The sequence below is a fragment of the Pleurodeles waltl genome, chromosome 6, assembly GCF_031143425.1.
Source record: "Pleurodeles waltl isolate 20211129_DDA chromosome 6, aPleWal1.hap1.20221129, whole genome shotgun sequence".
Lineage (NCBI taxonomy): Eukaryota > Metazoa > Chordata > Amphibia > Caudata > Salamandridae > Pleurodeles > Pleurodeles waltl.
This window is the reverse complement of record NC_090445.1, coordinates 805,277,149-805,301,657: the sequence shown is the minus strand read 5'-3', so window position 1 is coordinate 805,301,657 and position 24,509 is coordinate 805,277,149.

Here is a 24,509-nt window from a genome sequence, read left to right as displayed (position 1 = left end):
TTTCTGTGGCAGAATGTTCTGGAATCTGAGAGGAGCCACAAATTTCCTTCCACCCAACATTCCCCCAAGTCTCCCGATAAAAATGATACCTCACTTGTGTGGGTAGGCCTAGCGCCTACGACAGGAAATGCCCCAAAGCGCAACGTGGACACATCCAATTTTTTTAAAGAAAACAGAGGTGTTTTTTGCAAAGTGCCTACCTGTAGATTTTGGCCTCTAGCTCAGCCGGCACCTAGGGAAACCTACCAAACCTGAGCATTTTTTAAAACTAGAGACCTAGGGGAATCCAAGATGGGGTGACTTTTGGGGCTCTGACCAGGTTCTGTTACCCAGAATCCTTTGCAAACCTCAAAATTTGGAGAAAAAAAAACACATGTTCCTCACATTTCTGTGGCAGAATGTTCTGGAATCTGAGAGGAGCCACACATTTCCTTCCACCCAGCATTCCCCCAAGTATCCTGATAAAAATGATACCTCACTTGTGTGGGTAGGCCTAGCGCCTACGACAGGAAATGCCCCAAAGCGCAACGTGGACACATCCAATTTTTTGAAAGAAAACAGAGGTGTTTTTTTGCAAAGTGCCTACCTGTAGATTTTGGCCTCTAGCTCAGCCGGCACCTAGGGAAACCTACCAAACCTGTGCATTTCTGAAAACTAGAGACCTAGGAGAATCCAAGATGGGGTGACTTGTGGAGCTCTGACCAGGATCTGTTACCCAGAATCCTTTGCAAACCTCAAAATTTGGCAAAAAACACATGTTCCTCACATTTCTGTGGAAGAAAATTCTGGAATCTGAGAGGAGCTACAAATTTCCTTCCACCCAGCGTTCCCCAGTCTCCCGATAAAAATGATACCTCACTTGTGTGGGTAGGCCTAGTGCCTACGACAGGAAATGCCCCAAAGCGCAATGTGGACACATCCAATTTTTTGAAAGAAAACAGAGGTGTTTTTTGCACAGTTCCTACCTGTAGATTTTGGCCTCTAGCTCAGCCGGCACCTAGGGAAACCTACCAAACCTGTACATTTCTGAAAACTAGAGACCTAGGGGAATCCAAGATGGGGTGACTTGTGGGGCTCTGACCAGGTTCTGTTACCCAGAATCCTTTGCAAACCTCAAAATTTGGCTAAAAAACACATGTTCCTCACATTTCTGTGGAAGAAAGTTCTGGAATCTGAGAGGAGCCACAAATTTCCTTCCACCCAGCGTTCCCCAGTCTCCCGATAAAAATGATACCTCACTTGTGGGGGTAGGCCTAGCGCCTACGACAGGAAATGCCCCAAAGCGCAACGTGGACACATCCAATTTTTTGAAAGAAAACAGAGGTGTTTTTTGCAAAGTGCCTACCTGTAGATTTTGGCCTCTAGCTCAGCCGGCACCTAGGGAAACCTACCAAACCTGAGCATTTGTGAAAACTAGAGACCTAGGGGAATCCAAGATGGGGTGACTTGTGGGGCTCTGACCAGAATCTGTTACCCAGAATCCTTTGCAAACCTCAAAATTTGGCAAAAAAAACACATGTTCCTCATATTTATGTGGCAGAAAGTTCAGGAATCTGAGAGTAGCCACAAATTTCCTTCCAACCAGCGTTCCCCCAAGTCTCCCGATAAAAATGATACCTCACTTGTGTGGGTAGGCCAAGCGCCTGCGACAGGAAATGCCCCAAAGCGCAACGGTGACACATCCAATTTTTTGAAAGAAAACAGAGGTGTTTTTTGCAAAGTGCCTACCTGTAGATTTTGGCCTCTAGCTGAGCCGGCACCTAGGGAAACCTACCAAACCTGTGCATTTTTGAAAACTATAGACCTAGGGGAATCCAAGATGGGCTGACTTGTGGGGCTCTGACCAGGTTCTGTTACCCAGAATCCTTTGCAATCCTCAAAATTTGGCAAAAAAAACACATGTTCCTCACATTTCTGTGGCAGAAAGTTCTGGAATCTGAGAGGAGCCACACATTTCCTTCCACCCAGCATTCCCCCAAGTCTCCCGATAAAAATGATACCTCACTTGTGTGGGTAGGCCTAGCGCCTACGACAGGAAATGCCCCAAAGCGTAACGTGGACACATCCAATTATTTGAAAGAAAACAGAGGTGTTTTTTGCAAAGTGCCTACCTGTAGATTTTGGCCTCTAGCTCAGCCGCCACCTAGGGAACCCTACCAAACCTGTGCTTTTCTGAAAACTAGAGACCTAGGGGAATCCAAGATGGGGTGACTTGTGGGGCTCTGACCAGGTTCTTTTACCCAGAATCCTTTGCAATCCTCAAAATGTAGCAAAAATAACACATGTTCCTCAGATTTCTGTGGCAGAAAGTTCTGGAATCTGAGAGGAGCCACAAATTTCCTTCCACCCAGCATTCCCCCAAGTCTCCCGATAAAAATGATACCTCACTTGTGTGGGTAGGCCTAGCGCCCGCGACAGGAAATGCCCCAAAGCACAATGTGGACACATCCAATTTTTTTAAAGAAAACAGAGGTGTTTTTTGCAAAGTGCCTACCTGTAGATTTTGGCCTCTAGCTCAGCCGGCACCTAGGGAAACCTACCAAACCTGTGCATTTTTGAAAACTAGAGACCTAGGGGAATCCAAGATGGGGTGACTTGTGGGGCTCTGACCAGGTTCTGTTACCCAGAATCCTTTGCAAACCTCAAAATTTGGCTAAAAAAACACATGTTCCTCACATTTCTGTGGCAGAAAGTTCTGGAATCTGAGAGGAGCCACAAATTTCCTTTCACCCAGCGTTCCCCCAAGTCTCCAGATAAAAATGATACCTCACTTGTGTGGGTAGGCCTAGCGCCTGCGACAGGAAATGCCCCAAAGCGCAACGTGGACACATCCAATTTTTTTAAAGAAAACAGAGGTGTTTTTTGCAAAGTGCCTACCTGTAGATTTTGGCCTCTAGCTCAGCCGGCACCTAGGGAAACCTACCAAACCTGAGCATTTTTGAAAACTAGAGACCTAGGGGAATCCAAGATGGGGTGACTTTTGGGGCTCTGACCAGGTTCTGTTAACCAGAATCCTTTGCAAACCTCAAAATTTGGAGAAAAAAAAACACATGTTCCTCACATTTCTGTGGCAGAATGTTCTGGAATCTGAGAGGAGCCACAAATTTCCTTCAACCCAACATTCCCCCAAGTCTCCCGATAAAAATGATACCTCACTTGTGTGGGTAGGCCTAGCGCCTACGACAGGAAATGCCCCAAAGCGCAACGTGGACACATCCAATTTTTTGAAAGAAAACAGAGGTGTTTTTAGCAAAGTGCCTACCTGTAGATTTTGGCCTCTAGCTCAGCCGGCACCTAGGGAAACCTACCAAACCTGTGCATTTCTGAAAACTAGAGACCTAGGGGAATCCAAGATGGGGTGACTTGTGGGGCTCTGACCAGGATCTGTTACCCAGAATCCTTTGCAAACCTCAAAATTTGGCTAAAAACACATGTTCCTCACATTTCTGTGGAAGAAAATTCTGGAATCTGAGAGGAGCCACAAATTTCCTTCCACCCAGCGTTCCCCAGTCTCCCGATAAAAATGATACCTCACTTGTGGGGGTAGGCCTAGCGCCTACGACAGGAAATGCCCCAAAGCGCAACGTGGACACATCCAATTTTTTGAAAGAAAACAGAGGTGTTTTTTGCAAAGTGCCTACCTGTAGATTTTGGCCTCTAGCTCAGCCGCCACCTAGGGAACCCTACCAAACCTGTGCTTTTCTGAAAACTAGAGACCTAGGGGAATCCAAGATGGGGTGACTTGTGGGGCTCTGACCAGGTTCTTTTACCCAGAATCCTTTGCAAACCTCAAAATTTGGCAAAAAAAACACATGTTCCTCATATTTATGTGGCAGAAAGTTCAGGAATCTGAGAGAAGCCACAAATGTCCTTCCACCCAGCGTTCCCCCAAGTCTCCCAATAAAAATAACACCTCACTTGTGTGGGTAGGCCAAGCGCCTGCGACAGGAAATGCCCCAAAGCGCAACGTGGACACATCCAATTTTTTGAAAGAAAACAGAGGTGTTTTTTGCAAAGTGCCTACCTGTAGATTTTGGCCTCTAGCTCAGCCGGCACTTAGGGAAACCTACCAAAGCTGTGCATTTTTGAAAACTAGAGACCTAGGGGAATCCAAGATGGGCTGACTTGTGGGGCTCTGACCAGGTTCTGTTACCCAGAATCCTTTGCAATCCTCAAAATGTAGCAAAAATAACACATGTTCCTCACATTTCTGTGGCAGAAAGTTCTGGAATCTGAGAGGAGCCACAAATTTCCTTCCACCCAGCATTCCCCCAAGTCTCCCGATAAAAATGATACCTCACTTGTGTGGGTAGGCCTAGCGCCCGCAACAGGAAATGCCCCAAAGCACAATGTGGACACATCCAATTTTTTGAAAGAAAACAGAGGTGTTTTTTGCAAAGTGCCTACCTGTAGATTTTGGCCTCTAGCTCAGCCGGCACCTAGGGAAACCTACCAAACCTGTGCATTTTTGAAAACTAGAGACCTAGGGGAATCCAAGATGGGGTGACTTGTGGGGCTCTGACCAGGTTCTGTTACCCAGAATCCTTTGCAAACCTCAAAATTTGGCTAAAAAAACACGTTCCTCACATTTCTGTGGCAGAAAGTTCTGGAATCTGAGAGGAGCCACAAATTTCCTTTCACCCAGCGTTCCCCCAAGTCTCCAGATAAAAATTATACCTCACTTGTGTGGGTAGGCCTAGCGCCCGCGACAGGAAATGCCCCAAAGCGCAACGTGGACACGTCCAATTTTTTTAAAGAAAACAGAGGTGTTTTTTGCAAAGTGCATACCTGTAGATTTTGGCCTCTAGCTCAGCCGGCACCTAGGGAAACCTACCAAACCTGAGCATTTTTGAAAACTAGAGACCTAGGGGAATCCAAGATGGGGTGACTTTTGGGGCTCTGACCAGGTTCTGTTAACCAGAATCCTTTGCAAACCTCAAAATTTGGAGAAAAAAAAACACATGTTCCTCACATTTCTGTGGCAGAATGTTCTGGAATCTGAGAGGAGCCACAAATTTCCTTCCACCCAACATTCCCCCAAGTCTCCCGATAAAAATGATACCTCACTTGTGTGGGTAGGCCTAGCGCCTACGACAGGAAATGCCCCAAAGCGCAACGTGGACACATCCAATTTTTTTAAAGAAAACAGAGTTGTTTTTTGCAAAGTGCCTACCTGTAGATTTTGGCCTCTAGCTCAGCCGGCACCTAGGGAAACCTACCAAACCTGAGCATTTTTGAAAACTAGAGACCTAGGGGAATCCAAGATGGGGTGACTTTTGGGGCTCTGACCAGGTTCTGTTACCCAGAATCCTTTGCAAACCTCCAAATTTGGAGAAAAAAAAACACATGTTCCTCACATTTCTGTGGCAGAATGTTCTGGAATCTGAGAGGAGCCACACATTTCCTTCCACCCAGCATTCCCCCAAGTATCCTGATAAAAATGATACCTCACTTGTGTGGGTAGGCCTAGCGCCTACGACAGGAAATGCCCCAAAGCGCAACGTGGACACATCCAATTTTTTGAAAGAAAACAGAGGTGTTTTTTTGCAAAGTGCCTACCTGTAGATTTTGGCCTCTAGCTCAGCCGGCACCTAGGGAAACCTACCAAACCTGTGCATTTCTGAAAACTAGAGACCTAGGGGAATCCAAGATGGGGTGACTTGTGGAGCTCTGACCAGGATCTGTTACCCAGAATCCTTTGCAAACCTCAAAATTTGGCAAAAAACACATGTTCCTCACATTTCTGTGGAAGAAAATTCTGGAATCTGAGAGGAGCTACAAATTTCCTTCCACCCAACATTCCCCCAAGTCTCCCGATAAAAATGATACCTCACTTGTGTGGGTAGGCCTAGCGCCTACGACAGGAAATGCCCCAAAGCGCAACGTGGACACATCCAATTTTTTGAAAGAAAACAGAGGTGTTTTTTGCAAAGTGCCTACCTGTAGATTTTGGCCTCTAGCTCAGCCGGCACCTAGGGAAACCTACCAAACCTGAGCATTTTTGAAAACTAGAGACCTAGGGGAATCCAAGATGGGGTGACTTGTGGGGCTCTGACCAGGTTCTGTTACCCAGAATCCTTTGCAAACCTCAAAATTTGGAGAAAAAAAAACACATGTTCCTCACATTTCTGTGGCAGAATGTTCTGGAATCTGAGAGGAGCCACAAATTTCCTTCCACCCAGCATTCCCCCAAGTATCCTGATAAAAATGATACCTCACTTGTGGGGGTAGGCCTAGCGCCTACGACAGGAAATGCCCCAAAGCGCAACGTGGACACATCCAATTTTTTGAAAGAAAACAGAGGTGTTTTTTGCAAAGTGCCTACCTGTAGATTTTGGCCTCTAGCTCAGCCGGCACCTAGGGAAACCTACCAAACCTGAGCATTTGTGAAAACTAGAGACCTAGGGGAATCCAAGATGGGGTGACTTGTGGGGCTCTGACCAGGATCTGTTACCCAGAATCCTTTGCAAACCTCAAAATTTGGCAAAAAAAACACATGTTCCTCATATTTGTGTGGCAGAAAGTTCAGGAATCTGAGAGTAGCCACAAATTTCCTTCCACCCAGCGTTCCCCCAAGTCTCCCGATAAAAATGATACCTCACTTGTGTGGGTAGGCCAAGCGCCTGCGACAGGAAATGCCCCAAAGCGCAACGTGACACATCCAATTTTTTGAAAGAAAACAGAGGTGTTTTTTGCAAAGTGCCTACCTGTAGATTTTGGCCTCTAGCTGAGCCGGCACCTAGGGAAACCTACCAAACCTGTGCATTTTTGAAAACTATAGACCTAGGGGAATCCAAGATGGGCTGACTTGTGGGGCTCTGACCAGGTTCTGTTACCCAGAATCCTTTGCAATCCTCAAAATTTGGCAAAAAAAACACATGTTCCTCACATTTCTGTGGCAGAAAGTTCTGGAATCTGAGAGGAGCCACACATTTCCTTCCACCCAGCATTCCCCCAAGTCTCCCGATAAAAATGATACCTCACTTGTGTGGGTAGGCCTAGCGCCTACGACAGGAAATGCCCCAAAGCGTAACGTGGACACATCCAATTATTTGAAAGAAAACAGAGGTGTTTTTTGCAAAGTGCCTACCTGTAGATTTTGGCCTCTAGCTCAGCCGCCACCTAGGGAACCCTACCAAACCTGTGCTTTTCTGAAAACTAGAGACCTAGGGGAATCCAAGATGGGGTGACTTGTGGGGCTCTGACCAGGTTCTTTTACCCAGAATCCTTTGCAATCCTCAAAATGTAGCAAAAATAACACATGTTCCTCACATTTCTGTGGCAGAAAGTTCTGGAATCTGAGAGGAGCCACAAATTTCCTTCCACCCAGCATTCCCCCAAGTCTCCCGATAAAAATGATACCTCACTTGTGTGGGTAGGCCTAGCGCCCGCGACAGGAAATGCCCCAAAGCACAATGTGGACACATCCAATTTTTTGAAAGAAAACAGAGGTGTTTTTTGCAAAGTGCCTACCTGTAGATTTTGGCCTCTAGCTCAGCCGGCACCTAGGGAAACCTACCAAACCTGTGCATTTTTGAAAACTAGAGACCTAGGGGAATCCAAGATGGGGTGACTTGTGGGGCTCTGACCAGGTTCTGTTACCCAGAATCCTTTGCAAACCTCAAAATTTGGCTAAAAAAACACATGTTCCTCACATTTCTGTGGCAGAAAGTTCTGGAATCTGAGAGGAGCCACAAATTTCCTTTCACCTAGCGTTCCCCCAAGTCTCCAGATAAAAATGATACCTCACTTGTGTGGGTAGGCCTAGCGCCTGCGACAGGAAATGCCCCAAAGCGCAACGTGGACACATCCAATTTTTTTAAAGAAAACAGAGGTGTTTTTTGCAAAGTGCCTACCTGTAGATTTTGGCCTCTAGCTCAGCCGGCACCTAGGGAAACCTACCAAACCTGAGCATTTTTGAAAACTAGAGACCTAGGGGAATCCAAGATGGGGTGACTTTTGGGGCTCTGACCAGGTTCTGTTAACCAGAATCCTTTGCAAACCTCAAAATTTGGAGAAAAAAAAACACATGTTCCTCACATTTCTGTGGCAGAATGTTCTGGAATCTGAGAGGAGCCACAAATTTCCTTCCACCCAACATTCCCCCAAGTCTCCCGATAAAAATGATACCTCACTTGTGTGGGTAGGCCTAGCGCCTACGACAGGAAATGCCCCAAAGCGCAACGTGGACACATCCAATTTTTTGAAAGAAAACAGAGGTGTTTTTTGCAAAGTGCCTACCTGTAGATTTTGGCCTCTAGCTCAGCCGGCACCTAGGGAAACCTACCAAACCTGTGCATTTCTGAAAACTAGAGACCTAGGGGAATCCAAGATGGGGTGACTTGTGGGGCTCTGACCAGGATCTGTTACCCAGAATCCTTTGCAAACCTCAAAATTTGGCTAAAAACACATGTTCCTCACATTTCTGTGGAAGAAAATTCTGGAATCTGAGAGGAGCTACAAATTTCCTTCCACCCAGCGTTCCCCAGTCTCCCGATAAAAATTATACCTCACTTGTGTGGGTAGGCCTAGTGCCTACGACAGGAAATGCCCCAAAGCGCAACGTGGACACATCCAATTTTTTGAAAGAAAACAGAGGTGTTTTTTGCAAAGTTCCTACCTGTAGATTTTGGCCTCTAGCTCAGCCGGCACCTAGGGAAACCTACCAAACCTGTGCATTTCTGAAAACTAGAGACCTAGGGGAATCCAAGATGGGGTGACTTGTGGAGCTCTGACCAGGACCTGTTACCCAGAATCCTTTGCAAACCTCAAAATTTGGCAAAAAACACATGTTCCTCACATTTCTGTGGAAGAAAATTCTGGAATCTGAGAGGAGCTACAAATTTCCTTCCACCCAGCGTTCCCCAGTCTCCCGATAAAAATGATACCTCACTTGTGTGGGTAGGCCTAGTGCCTACGACAGGAAATGCCCCAAAGCGCAACGTGGACACATCCAATTTTTTGAAAGAAAACAGAGGTGTTTTTTGCAAAGTTCCTACCTGTAGATTTTGGCCTCTAGCTCAGCCGGCACCTAGGGAAACCTACCAAACCTGTACATTTCTGAAAACTAGAGACCTAGGGGAATCCAAGATGGGGTGACTTGTGGGGCTCTGACCAGGTTCTGTTACCCAGAATCCTTTGCAAACCTCAAAATTTGGCTAAAAAACACATGTTCCTCACATTTCTGTGGAAGAAAGTTCTGGAATCTGAGAGGAGCCACAAATTTCCTTCCACCCAGCGTTCCCCAGTCTCCCGATAAAAATGATACCTCACTTGTGGGGGTAGGCCTAGCGCCTACGACAGGAAATGCCCCAAAGCGCAACGTGGACACATCCAATTTTTTGAATGAAAACAGAGGTGTTTTTTGCAAAGTGCCTACCTGTAGATTTTGGCCTCTAGCTCAGCCGGCACCTAGGGAAACCTACCAAACCTGAGCATTTGTGAAAACTAGAGACCTAGGGGAATCCAAGATGGGGTGACTTGTGGGGCTCTGACCAGGATCTGTTACCCAGAATCCTTTGCAAACCTCAAAATTTGGCAAAAAAAACACATGTTCCTCATATTTGTGTGGCAGAAAGTTCAGGAATCTGAGAGTAGCCACAAATTTCCTTCCACCCAGCGTTCCCCCAAGTCTCCCGATAAAAATGATACCTCACTTGTGTGGGTAGGCCAAGCGCCTGCGACAGGAAATGCCCCAAAGCGCAACGTGACACATCCAATTTTTTGAAAGAAAACAGAGGTGTTTTTTGCAAAGTGCCTACCTGTAGATTTTGGCCTCTAGCTGAGCCGGCACCTAGGGAAACCTACCAAACCTGTGCATTTTTGAAAACTATAGACCTAGGGGAATCCAAGATGGGCTGACTTGTGGGGCTCTGACCAGGTTCTGTTACCCAGAATCCTTTGCAATCCTCAAAATTTGGCAAAAAAAACACATGTTCCTCACATTTCTGTGGCAGAAAGTTCTGGAATCTGAGAGGAGCCACACATTTCCTTCCACCCAGCATTCCCCCAAGTCTCCCGATAAAAATGATACCTCACTTGTGTGGGTAGGCCTAGCGCCTACGACAGGAAATGCCCCAAAGCGTAACGTGGACACATCTAATTATTTGAAAGAAAACAGAGGTGTTTTTTGCAAAGTGCCTACCTGTAGATTTTGGCCTCTAGCTCAGCCGCCACCTAGGGAACCCTACCAAACCTGTGCTTTTCTGAAAACTAGAGACCTAGGGGAATCCAAGATGGGGTGACTTGTGGGGCTCTGACCAGGTTCTTTTACCCAGAATCCTTTGCAATCCTCAAAATGTAGCAAAAATAACACATGTTCCTCACATTTCTGTGGCAGAAAGTTCTGGAATCTGAGAGGAGCCACAAATTTCCTTCCACCCAGCATTCCCCCAAGTCTCCCGATAAAAATGATACCTCACTTGTGTGGGTAGGCCTAGCGCCCGCGACAGGAAATGCCCCAAAGCACAATGTGGACACATCCAATTTTTTGAAAGAAAACAGAGGTGTTTTTTGCAAAGTGCCTACCTGTAGATTTTGGCCTCTAGCTCAGCCGGCACCTAGGGAAACCTACCAAACCTGTGCATTTCTGAAAACTAGAGACCTAGGGGAATCCAAGATGGGGTGACTTGTGGGGCTCTGACCAGGATCTGTTACCCAGAATCCTTTGCAAACCTCAAAATTTGGCTAAAAACACATGTTCCTCACATTTCTGTGGAAGAAAATTCTGGAATCTGAGAGGAGCCACAAATTTCCTTTCACCTAGCGTTCCCCCAAGTCTCCAGATAAAAATGATACCTCACTTGTGTGGGTAGGCCTAGCGCCTGCGACAGGAAATGCCCCAAAGCGCAACGTGGACACATCCAATTTTTTTAAAGAAAACAGAGGTGTTTTTTGCAAAGTGCCTACCTGTAGATTTTGGCCTCTAGCTCAGCCGGCACCTAGGGAAACCTACCAAACCTGAGCATTTTTGAAAACTAGAGACCTAGGGGAATCCAAGATGGGGTGACTTTTGGGGCTCTGACCAGGTTCTGTTAACCAGAATCCTTTGCAAACCTCAAAATTTGGAGAAAAAAAAACACATGTTCCTCACATTTCTGTGGCAGAATGTTCTGGAATCTGAGAGGAGCCACAAATTTCCTTCCACCCAACATTCCCCCAAGTCTCCCGATAAAAATGATACCTCACTTGTGTGGGTAGGCCTAGCGCCTACGACAGGAAATGCCCCAAAGCGCAACGTGGACACATCCAATTTTTTGAAAGAAAACAGAGGTGTTTTTTGCAAAGTGCCTACCTGTAGATTTTGGCCTCTAGCTCAGCCGGCACCTAGGGAAACCTACCAAACCTGTGCATTTCTGAAAACTAGAGACCTAGGGGAATCCAAGATGGGGTGACTTGTGGGGCTCTGACCAGGATCTGTTACCCAGAATCCTTTGCAAACCTCAAAATTTGGCTAAAAACACATGTTCCTCACATTTCTGTGGAAGAAAATTCTGGAATCTGAGAGGAGCTACAAATTTCCTTCCACCCAGCGTTCCCCAGTCTCCCGATAAAAATGATACCTCACTTGTGTGGGTAGGCCTAGTGCCTACGACAGGAAATGCCCCAAAGCGCAACGTGGACACATCCAATTTTTTGAAAGAAAACAGAGGTGTTTTTTGCAAAGTTCCTACCTGTAGATTTTGGCCTCTAGCTCAGCCGGCACCTAGGGAAACCTACCAAACCTGTGCATTTCTGAAAACTAGAGACCTAGGGGAATCCAAGATGGGGTGACTTGTGGAGCTCTGACCAGGACCTGTTACCCAGAATCCTTTGCAAACCTCAAAATTTGGCAAAAAACACATGTTCCTCACATTTCTGTGGAAGAAAATTCTGGAATCTGAGAGGAGCTACAAATTTCCTTCCACCCAGCGTTCCCCAGTCTCCCGATAAAAATGATACCTCACTTGTGTGGGTAGGCCTAGTGCCTACGACAGGAAATGCCCCAAAGCGCAACGTGGACACATCCAATTTTTTGAAAGAAAACAGAGGTGTTTTTTGCAAAGTTCCTACCTGTAGATTTTGGCCTCTAGCTCAGCCGGCACCTAGGGAAACCTACCAAACCTGTACATTTCTGAAAACTAGAGACCTAGGGGAATCCAAGATGGGGTGACTTGTGGGGCTCTGACCAGGTTCTGTTACCCAGAATCCTTTGCAAACCTCAAAATTTGGCTAAAAAACACATGTTCCTCACATTTCTGTGGAAGAAAGTTCTGGAATCTGAGAGGAGCCACAAATTTCCTTCCACCCAGCGTTCCCCAGTCTCCCGATAAAAATGATACCTCACTTGTGGGGGTAGGCCTAGCGCCTACGACAGGAAATGCCCCAAAGCGCAACGTGGACACATCCAATTTTTTGAAAGAAAACAGAGGTGTTTTTTGCAAAGTGCCTACCTGTAGATTTTGGCCTCTAGCTCAGCCGGCACCTAGGGAAACCTACCAAACCTGAGCATTTGTGAAAACTAGAGACCTAGGGGAATCCAAGATGGGGTGACTTGTGGGGCTCTGACCAGGATCTGTTACCCAGAATCCTTTGCAAACCTCAAAATTTGGCAAAAAAAAACACATGTTCCTCATATTTGTGTGGCAGAAAGTTCAGGAATCTGAGAGTAGCCACAAATTTCCTTCCACCCAGCGTTCCCCCAAGTCTCCCGATAAAAATGATACCTCACTTGTGTGGGTAGGCCAAGCGCCTGCGACAGGAAATGCCCCAAAGCGCAACGTGACACATCCAATTTTTTGAAAGAAAACAGAGGTGTTTTTTGCAAAGTGCCTACCTGTAGATTTTGGCCTCTAGCTGAGCCGGCACCTAGGGAAACCTACCAAACCTGTGCATTTTTGAAAACTATAGACCTAGGGGAATCCAAGATGGGCTGACTTGTGGGGCTCTGACCAGGTTCTGTTACCCAGAATCCTTTGCAATCCTCAAAATTTGGCAAAAAAAACACATGTTCCTCACATTTCTGTGGCAGAAAGTTCTGGAATCTGAGAGGAGCCACACATTTCCTTCCACCCAGCATTCCCCCAAGTCTCCCGATAAAAATGATACCTCACTTGTGTGGGTAGGCCTAGCGCCTACGACAGGAAATGCCCCAAAGCGTAACGTGGACACATCCAATTATTTGAAAGAAAACAGAGGTGTTTTTTGCAAAGTGCCTACCTGTAGATTTTGGCCTCTAGCTCAGCCGCCACCTAGGGAACCCTACCAAACCTGTGCTTTTCTGAAAACTAGAGACCTAGGGGAATCCAAGATGGGGTGACTTGTGGGGCTCTGACCAGGTTCTTTTACCCAGAATCCTTTGCAATCCTCAAAATGTAGCAAAAATAACACATGTTCCTCACATTTCTGTGGCAGAAAGTTCTGGAATCTGAGAGGAGCCACAAATTTCCTTCCACCCAGCATTCCCCCAAGTCTCCCGATAAAAATGATACCTCACTTGTGTGGGTAGGCCTAGCGCCCGCGACAGGAAATGCCCCAAAGCACAATGTGGACACATCCAATTTTTTGAAAGAAAACAGAGGTGTTTTTTGCAAAGTGCCTACCTGTAGATTTTGGCCTCTAGCTCAGCCGGCACCTAGGGAAACCTACCAAACCTGTGCATTTTTGAAAACTAGAGACCTAGGGGAATCCAAGATGGGGTGACTTGTGGGGCTCTGACCAGGTTCTGTTACCCAGAATCCTTTGCAAACCTCAAAATTTGGCTAAAAAAACACATGTTCCTCACATTTCTGTGGCAGAAAGTTCTGGAATCTGAGAGGAGCCACAAATTTCCTTTCACCCAGCGTTCCCCCAAGTCTCCAGATAAAAATGATACCTCACTTGTGTGGGTAGGCCTAGCGCCTGCGACAGGAAATGCCCCAAAGCGCAACGTGGACACATCCAATTTTTTTAAAGAAAACAGAGGTGTTTTTTGCAAAGTGCCTACCTGTAGATTTTGGCCTCTAGCTCAGCCGGCACCTAGGGAAACCTACCAAACCTGAGCATTTTTGAAAACTAGAGACCTAGGGGAATCCAAGATGGGGTGACTTTTGGGGCTCTGACCAGGTTCTGTTAACCAGAATCCTTTGCAAACCTCAAAATTTGGAGAAAAAAAAACACATGTTCCTCACATTTCTGTGGCAGAATGTTCTGGAATCTGAGAGGAGCCACAAATTTCCTTCCACCCAACATTCCCCCAAGTCTCCCGATAAAAATGATACCTCACTTGTGTGGGTAGGCCTAGCGCCTACGACAGGAAATGCCCCAAAGCGCAACGTGGACACATCCAATTTTTTGAAAGAAAACAGAGGTGTTTTTTGCAAAGTGCCTACCTGTAGATTTTGGCCTCTAGCTCAGCCGGCACCTAGGGAAACCTACCAAACCTGTGCATTTCTGAAAACTAGAGACCTAGGGGAATCCAAGATGGGGTGACTTGTGGGGCTCTGACCAGGATCTGTTACCCAGAATCCTTTGCAAACCTCAAAATTTGGCTAAAAACACATGTTCCTCACATTTCTGTGGAAGAAAATTCTGGAATCTGAGAGGAGCTACAAATTTCCTTCCACCCAGCGTTCCCCAGTCTCCCGATAAAAATGATACCTCACTTGTGTGGGTAGGCCTAGTGTCTACGACAGGAAATGCCCCAAAGCGCAACGTGGACACATCCAATTTTTTGAAAGAAAACAGAGGTGTTTTTTGCAAAGTTCCTACCTGTAGATTGTGGCCTCTAGCTCAGCCGGCACCTAGGGAAACCTACCAAACCTGTACATTTCTGAAAACTAGAGACCTAGGGGAATCCAAGATGGGGTGACTTGTGGGGCTCTGACCAGGTTCTGTTACCCAGAATCCTTTGCAAACCTCAAAATTTGGCTAAAAAACACATGTTCCTCACATTTCTGTGGAAGAAAGTTCTGGAATCTGAGAGGAGCCACAAATTTCCTTCCACCCAGCGTTCCCCAGTCTCCCGATAAAAATGATACCTCACTTGTGGGGGTAGGCCTAGCGCCTACGACAGGAAATGCCCCAAAGCGCAACGTGGACACATCCAATTTTTTGAAAGAAAACAGAGGTGTTTTTTGCAAAGTGCCTACCTGTAGATTTTGGCCTCTAGCTCAGCCGGCACCTAGGGAAACCTACCAAACCTGAGCATTTGTGAAAACTAGAGACCTAGGGGAATCCAAGATGGGGTGACTTGTGGGGCTCTGACCAGGATATGTTACCCAGAATCCTTTGCAAACCTCAAAATTTGGCAAAAAAAACACATGTTCCTCATATTTGTGTGGCAGAAAGTTCAGGAATCTGAGAGTAGCCACAAATTTCCTTCCACCCAGCGTTCCCCCAAGTCTCCAGATAAAAATGATACCTCACTTGTGTGGGTAGGCCTAGCGCCTGCGACAGGAAATGCCCCAAAGCGCAACGTGGACACATCCAATTTTTTTAAAGAAAACAGAGGTGTTTTTTGCAAAGTGCCTACCTGTAGATTTTGGCCTCTAGCTCAGCCGGCACCTAGGGAAACCTACCAAACCTGAGCATTTTTGAAAACTAGAGACCTAGGGGAATCCAAGATGGGGTGACTTTTGGGGCTCTGACCAGGTTCTGTTAACCAGAATCCTTTGCAAACCTCAAAATTTGGAGAAAAAAAACCACATGTTCCTCACATTTCTGTGGCAGAATGTTCTGGAATCTGAGAGGAGCCACAAATTTCCTTCCACCCAACATTCCCCCAAGTCTCCCGATAAAAATGATACCTCACTTGTGTGGGTAGGCCTAGCGCCTACGACAGGAAATGCCCCAAAGCGCAACGTGGACACATCCAATTTTTTGAAAGAAAACAGAGGTGTTTTTTGCAAAGTGCCTACCTGTAGATTTTGGCCTCTAGCTCAGCCGGCACCTAGGGAAACCTACCAAACCTGTGCATTTCTGAAAACTAGAGACCTAGGGGAATCCAAGATGGGGTGACTTGTGGGGCTCTGACCAGGATCTGTTACCCAGAATCCTTTGCAAACCTCAAAATTTGGCTAAAAACACATGTTCCTCACATTTCTGTGGAAGAAAATTCTGGAATCTGAGAGGAGCCACAAATTTCCTTCCACCCAGCGTTCCCCAGTCTCCCGATAAAAATGATACCTCACTTGTGGGGGTAGGCCTAGCGCCTACGACAGGAAATGCCCCAAAGCGCAACGTGGACACATCCAATTTTTTTAAAGAAAACAGAGGTGTTTTTTGCAAAGTGCCTACCTGTAGATTTTGGCCTCTAGCTCAGCCGGCACCTAGGGAAACCTACCAAACCTGAGCATTTGTGAAAACTAGAGACCTAGGGTAATCCAAGATGGGGTGACTTGTGGGGCTCTGACCAGGATCTGTTACCCAGAATACTTTGCAAACCTCAAAATTTGGCAAAAAAAACACATGTTCCTCATATTTATGTGGCAGAAAGTTCAGGAATCTGAGAGTAGCCACAAATTTCCTTCCACCCAGCGTTCCCCCAAGTCTCCCGATAAAAATGATACCTCACTTGTGTGGTTAGGCCAAGCGCCTGCGACAGGAAATGCCCCAAAGCGCAACGGTGACACATCCAATTTTTTGAAAGAAAACAGAGGTGTTTTTTGCAAAGTGCCTACCTGTAGATTTTGGCCTCTAGCTGAGCCGGCACCTAGGGAAACCTACCAAACCTGTGCATTTTTGAAAACTATAGACCTAGGGGAATCCAAGATGGGCTGACTTGTGGGGCTCTGACCAGTTTCTGTTACCCAGAATCCTTTGCAATCCTCAAAATTTGGCAAAAAAAACACATGTTCCTCACATTTCTGTGGCAGAAAGTTCTGGAATCTGAGAGGAGCCACACATTTCCTTCCACCCAGCATTCCCCCAAGTCTCCCGATAAAAATGATACCTCAATTGTGTGGGTAGGCCTAGCGCCTACGACAGGAAATGCCCCAAAGCGTAACGTGGACACATCCAATTATTTGAAAGAAAACAGAGGTGTTTTTTGCAAAGTGCCTACCTGTAGATTTTGGCCTCTAGCTCAGCCGCCACCTAGGGAACCCTACCAAACCTGTGCTTTTCTGAAAACTAGAGACCTAGGGGAATCCAAGATGGCGTGACTTGTGGGGCTCTGACCAGGTTCTTTTACCCAGAATCCTTTGCAAACCTCAAAATTTGGCAAAAAAAACACATGTTCCTCATATTTATGTGGCAGAAAGTTCAGGAATCTGAGAGAAGCCACAAATTTCCTTCCACCCAGCGTTCCCCCAAGTCTCCCAATAAAAATGACACCTCACTTGTGTGGGTAGGCCAAGCGCCTGCGACAGGAAATGCCCCAAAGCGCAACGTGGACACATCCAATTTTTTGAAAGAAAACAGAGGTGTTTTTTGCAAAGTGCCTACCTGTAGATTTTGGCCTCTAGCTCAGCCGGCTCCTAGGGAAACCTACCAAACCTGTGCATTTTTGAAAACTAGAGACCTAGGGGAATCCAAGATGGGCTGACTTGTGGGGCTCTGACCAGGTGCTGTTACCCAGAATCCTTTGCAATCCTCAAAATGTAGCAAAAATAACACATGTTCCTCACATTTCTGTGGCAGAAAGTTCTGGAATCTGAGAGGAGCCACAAATTTCCTTCCACCCAGCATTCCCCCAAGTCTCCCGATAAAAATGATACCTCACTTGTGTGGGTAGGCCTAGCGCCCACGACAGGAAATGCCCCAAAGCACAATGTGGACACATCCAATTTTTTGAAAGAAAACAGAGGTGTTTTTTGCAAAGTGCCTACCTGTAGATTTTGGCCTCTAGCTCAGCCGGCACCTAGGGAAACCTACCAAACCTGTGCATTTTTGAAAACTAGAGACCTAGGGGAATCCAAGATGGGGTGACTTGTGGGGCTCTGACCAGGTTCTGTTACCCAGAATCCTTTGCAAACCTCAAAATTTGGCTAAAAAAACACATGTTCCTCACATTTCTGTGGCAGAAAGTTCTGGAATCTGAGAGGAGCCACAAATTTCCTTTCACCCAGCGTTCCCCCAAGTCTCCAGATAAAAATGATACCTCACTTGTGTGGGTAGGCCTAGCGCCTGCGACAGGAAATGCCCCAAAGCGCAACGTGGACACATCCAATTTTTTTTAAAGAAAACAGAGGTGTTTTTTGCAAAGTGCCTACCTGTAGATTTTGGCCTCTAGCTCAGCCGGCACCTAGGGTAACCTACCAAACCTGAGCATTTTTGAAAACTAGAGACCTAGGGGAATCCAAGATGGGGTGACTTTTGGGGCTCTGACCAGGTTCTGTTAACCAGAATCCTTTGCAAACCTCAAAATTTGGAAAAAAAAAACACATGTTCCTCACATTTCTGTGGCAGAATGTTCTGGAATCTGAGAGGAGCCTCAAATTTCCTCCAACGCAGCGTTCCCCCAAGTCTCCCGATAAAAATGATACCTCACTTGTGTGGGTAGGCCTAGCGCCTACGACAGGAAATGCCCCAAAGGGCAACGTGGACACATCCAATTTTTTTAAAGAAAACAGAGGTGTTTTTTGCAAAGTGCCTACCTGTAGATTTTGGCCTCTAGCTCAGCCGGCACTTAGGGAAACCTACCAAACCTGAGCATTTTTGAAAACTAGAGACCTAGGGGAATCCAAGATGGGGTGACTTTTGGGGCTCTGACCAGGTTCTGTTACCCAGAATCCTTTGCAAACCTCAAAATTTGGAGAAAAAAAAACACATGTTCCTCACATTTCTGTGGCAGAATGTTCTGGAATCTGAGAGGAGCCACAAATTTCCTTCCACCCAGCATTCCCCCAAGTCTCCTGATAAAAATGATTCCTCACTTGTGTGGGTAGGCCTAGCGCCTACGACAGGAAATGCCCCAAAGCGCAACGTGGACACATCCAATTTTTTGAAAGAAAACAGAGGTGTTTTTTGCAATGTGCCTACCTGTAGATTTTGGCCTCTAGCTCAGCCGGCACCTAGGGAAACCTACCAAACCTGTGCATTTCTGAAAACTAGAGACCTAGGGGATTCCAAGATGGGGTGACTTGTGGGGCTCTGACCAGGATCTGTTACCCAGAATCCTTTGCAAACCTCAAAATTTGGCTAAAAACACATGTTCCTCACATTTCTGTGGAAGAAAATTCTGGAATCTGAGAGGAGCCACAAATTTCCTTCCACCCAGCGTTCTCCAGTCTCCCGATAAAAATGATACCTCACTTGTGTGGGTAGGCCTAGTGCCTACGACAGGAAATGCCCCAAAGCGCAACGTGGACACATCTAATTTTTTGAAAGAAAACAGAGGTGTTTTTTGCAAAGTTCCTACCTGTAGATTTTGGCCTCTAGCTCAGCCGGCACTTAGGGAAACCTACCAAACCTGTACATTTCTGAAAACTAGAGACCTAGGGGAATCCAAGATGGGGTGACTTGTGGGGCTCTGACCAGGATCTGTTACCCAGAATCCTTTGCAAACCTCAACATTTGGCTAAAAACACATGTTCCTCACATTTCTGTGGAAGAAAGTTCTAGAATCTGAGAGGAGCCACAAATTTCCTTCCACCCAGCGTTCCCCAGTCTCCCGATAAAAATGATACCTCACTTGTGTGGGTAGGCCTAGCGCCTACGACAGGAAATGTCCCAAAGCGCAACGTGGACACATCCAATTTTTTGAAAGAAAACAGAGGTGCTTTTTGCAAAGTGCCTACCTGTAGATTTTGGCCTCTAGCTCAGCCGCCACCTAAGGAACCCTACCAAACCTGTGCTTTTCTGAAAACTAGAGACCTAGGGGAATCCAAGATGGGGTGACTTGTGGGGCTCTGACCAGGTGCTGTTACCCAGAATCCTTTGCAATCCTCAAAATGTAGCAAAAATAACACATGTTCCTCACATTTCTGTGGCAGAAAGTTCTGGAATCTGAGAGGAGCCACAAATTTCCTTCCACCCAGCATTCCCCCAAGTCTCCCGATAAAAATGATACCTCACTTGTGTGGGTAGGCCTAGCGCCCACGACAGGAAATGCCCCAAAGCACAATGTGGACACATCCAATTTTTTGAAAGAAAACAGAGGTGTTTTTTGCAAAGTGCCTACCTGTAGATTTTGGCCTCTAGCTCAGCCGGCACCTAGGGAAACCTACCAAACCTGTGCATTTTTGAAAACTAGAGACCTAGGGGAATCCAAGATGGGGTGACTTGTGGGGCTCTGACCAGGATCTGTTACCCAGAATCCTTTGCAAACCTCAAAATTTGGCTAAAAAAACACATGTTCCTCACATTTCTGTGGCAGAAAGTTCTGGAATCTGAGAGGAGCCACAAATTTCCTTTCACCCAGCGTTCCCCCAAGTCTCCAGATAAAAATGATACCTCACTTGTGTGGGTAGGCCTAGCGCCTGCGACAGGAAATGCCCCAAAGCGCAACGTGGACACATCCAATTTTTTTTAAAGAAAACAGAGGTGTTTTTTGCAAAGTGCCTACCTGTAGATTTTGGCCTCTAGCTCAGCCGGCACCTAGGGTAACCTACCAAACCTGAGCATTTTTGAAAACTAGAGACCTAGGGGAATCCAAGATGGGGTGACTTTTGGGGCTCTGACCAGGTTCTGTTAACCAGAATCCTTTGCAAACCTCAAAATTTGGAAAAAAAAAACACATGTTCCTCACATTTCTGTGGCAGAATGTTCTGGAATCTGAGAGGAGCCTCAAATTTCCTCCAACGCAGCGTTCCCCCAAGTCTCCCGATAAAAATGATACCTCACTTGTGTGGGTAGGCCTAGCGCCTACGACAGGAAATGCCCCAAAGGGCAACGTGGACACATCCAATTTTTTTAAAGAAAACAGAGGTGTTTTTTGCAAAGTGCCTACCTGTAGATTTTGGCCTCTAGCTCAGCCGGCACCTAGTGAAACCTACCAAACCTGAGCATTTTTGAAAACTAGAGACCTAGGGGAATCCAAGATGGGGTGACTTTTGGGGCTCTGACCAGGTTCTGTTACCCAGAATCCTTTGCAAACCTCAAAATTTGGAGAAAAAAAAACACATGTTCCTCACATTTCTGTGGCAGAATGTTCTGGAATCTGAGAGGAGCCACAAATTTCCTTCCACCCAGCATTCCCCCAAGTCTCCTGATAAAAATGATTCCTCACTTGTGTGGGTAGGCCTAGCGCCTACGACAGGAAATGCCCCAAAGCGCAACGTGGACACATCCAATTTTTTGAAAGAAAACAGAGGTGTTTTTTGCAAAGTGCCTACCTGTAGATTTTGGCCTCTAGCTCAGCCGGCACCTAGGGAAACCTACCAAACCTGTGCATTTCTGAAAACTAGAGACCTAGGGGATTCCAAGATGGGGTGACTTGTGGGGCTCTGACCAGGATCTGTTACCCAGAATCCTTTGCAAACCTCAAAATTTGGCTAAAAACACATGTTCCTCACATTTCTGTGGAAGAAAATTCTGGAATCTGAGAGGAGCCACAAATTTCCTTCCACCCAGCGTTCTCCAGTCTCCCGATAAAAATGATACCTCACTTGTGTGGGTAGGCCTAGTGCCTACGACAGGAAATGCCCCAAAGCGCAACGTGGACACATCTAATTTTTTGAAAGAAAACAGAGGTGTTTTTTGCAAAGTTCCTACCTGTAGATTTTGGCCTCTAGCTCAGCCGGCACCTAGGGAAACCTACCAAACCTGTACATTTCTGAAAACTAGAGACCTAGGGGAATCCAAGATGGGGTGACTTGTGGGGCTCTGACCAGGATCTGTTACCCAGAATCCTTTGCAAACCTCAAAATTTGGCTAAAAACACATGTTCCTCACATTTCTGTGGAAGAAAGTTCTAGAATCTGAGAGGAGCCACAAATTTCCTTCCACCCAGCGTTCCCCAGTCTCCCGATAAAAATGATACCTCACTTGTGTGGGTAGGCCTAGCGCCTACGACAGGAAATGTCCCAAAGCACAACGTGGACACATCCAATTTTTTGAAAGAAAACAGAGTTGTTTTTTGCAAAGTGCCTACCTGTAGATTTTGGCCTCTAGCTCAGCCGCCACCTAAGGAACCCTACCAAACCTGTGCTTTTCTGAAAACTAGAGACCTAGGGGAATCCAAGATGGGGTGACTTGTGGGGCTCTGACCAGGTTCTTTTACACAGAATCCTTTACAAACCTCAAAATTTGGCAAAAAAACACATGTTCCTCATATTTATGTGGCAGAAAGTTCAGGAATCTGAGAGAAGCCACAAATTTCCTTCCACCCAGCGTTTCCCCAAGTCTCCCGATAAAAATTATACCTCACTTGTGTGGGTAGGCCTAGCTCCTGCGACAGGAAATGCCCCAAAGGGCAATGTGGACACATCCAATTTTTTGAAAGAAAACAGAGGTGTTTTTGGCACAGTGCCTACCTGTAGATTTTGGCCTCTAGCTCAGCCGGCACCTAGGGAAACCTACCAAACTTGTGCATTTCTGAAAACTAGAGACCTAGGGGAATCCAAGATGGGGTGACTTGTGGGGCTCTGACCAGGATCTGTTACCCAGAATCCTTTGCAAACCTCAAAATTTGGCTAAAAAACACATGTTCCTCACATTTCTGTGGAAGAAAGTTCTGGAATCTGAGAGGAGCCACAAATTTCCTTCCACCCAGCGTTCCCCAGTCTCCCGATAAAAATGATACCTCACTTGTGTGGGTAGGCCTAGCGCCTACGACAGGAAATGCCCCAAAGCGCAACGTGGACACATCCAATTTTTTTAAAGAAAACAGAGGTGTTTTTTGCAAAGTGCATACCTGTAGATTTTGGCCTCTAGCTCAGCTGCCACCTAGGGAACCCTACCAAACCTGTGCATTTCTGAAAACTAGAGACCTAGGGGAATCCAAGACGGGGTGACTTGTGGGGATCTGACCAGGTTCTGTTACCCAGAATCCTTTGCAAACCTCAAAATTTGGCTAAAAAACACATGTTCCTCACATTTCTCTGGAATAAAGTTCTGGAATCTGAGAGGAGCCACAAATTTCCTTCCACCCAGCGTTCCCTCAAGTCTCCCAATAAAAATGACACCTCACTTGTGTGGGTAGGCCAAGCGCCTGCGACAGGAAATGCCCCAAAGCGCAACGTGGACACATCCAATTTTTTTAAAGAAAACAGAGGTGTTTTTTGCAAAGTGCCTACCTGTAGATTTTGGCCTCTAGCTCAGCCGGCACCTAGGGAAACCTACCAAACCTGTGCATTTTTGAAAACTAGAGACCTAGGGGAATTCAAGATGGGCTGACTTGTGGGGCTCTGACCAGGTTCTGTTACCCAGAATCCTTTGCAATCCTCAAAATGTAGCAAAAATAACACAAGTTCCTCACATTTCTGTGGCAGAAAGTTCTGGAATCTGAGAGGAGCCACAAATTTCCTTCCACCCAGCATTCCCCCAAGTCTCCCGATAAAAATGATACCTCACTTGTGTGGGTAGGCCTAGCGCCCGCGACAGGAAATGCCCCAAAGCACAATGTCGACACATCCAATTTTTTGAAAGAAAACAGAGGTGTTTTTTGCAAAGTGCCTACCTGTAGATTTTGGCCTCTAGCTCAGCCGGCACCTAGGGAAACCTACCAAACCTGTGCATTTTTGAAAACTAGAGACCTAGGGGAATCCAAGATGGGGTGACTTGTGGGGCTCTGACCAGGTTCTGTTACCCAGAATCCTTTGCAAACCTCAAAATTTGGCTAAAAAAACACATGTTCCTCACATTTCTGTTGCAGAAAGTTCTGGAATCTGAGAGGAGCCACAAATTTCCTTTCACCCAGCGTTCCCCCAAGTCTCCAGATAAAAATGATACCTGACTTGTGTGGGTAGGCCTAGCGCCTGCGACAGAAAATGCCCCAAAGCGCATTGTGGACACATCCAATTTTTTTAAAGAAAACAGAGGTGTTTTTTGCAAAGTGCCTACCTGTAGATTTTGGCCTCTAGCTCAGCCGGCACCTAGGGAAACCTACCAAACATGAGCATTTTTGAAAACTAGAGACCTAGGGGAATCCAAGATGGGGTGACTTTTGGGGCTCTGACCAGGTTCTGTTAACCAGAATCCTTTGCAAACCTCAAAATTTGGAGAAAAAAACACATGTTCCTCACATTTCTGTGGCAGAATGTTCTGGAATCTGAGAGGAGCCACAAATTTCCTTCCACCCAGCATTCCCCCAAGTCTCCCGATAAAAATGATACCTCACTTGTGTGGGTAGGCCTAGCGCCTACGACAGGAAATGCCCCAAAGCGCAACGTGGACACATCCAATTTTTTGAAAGAAAACAGAGGTGTTTTTTGCAAAGTGCCTACCTGTAGATTTTGGCCTCTAGCTCAGCCGGCACCTAGGGAAACCTACCAAACCTGTGCATTTCTGAAAACTAGAGACCTAGGGGAATCAAAGATGGGGTGACTTGTGGGGCTCTGACCAGGATCTGTTACCCAGAATCCTTTGCAAACCTCAAAATTTGGCTAAAAACACATGTTCCTCACATTTCTGTGGAAGAAAATTCTGGAATCTGAGAGGAGCCACAAATT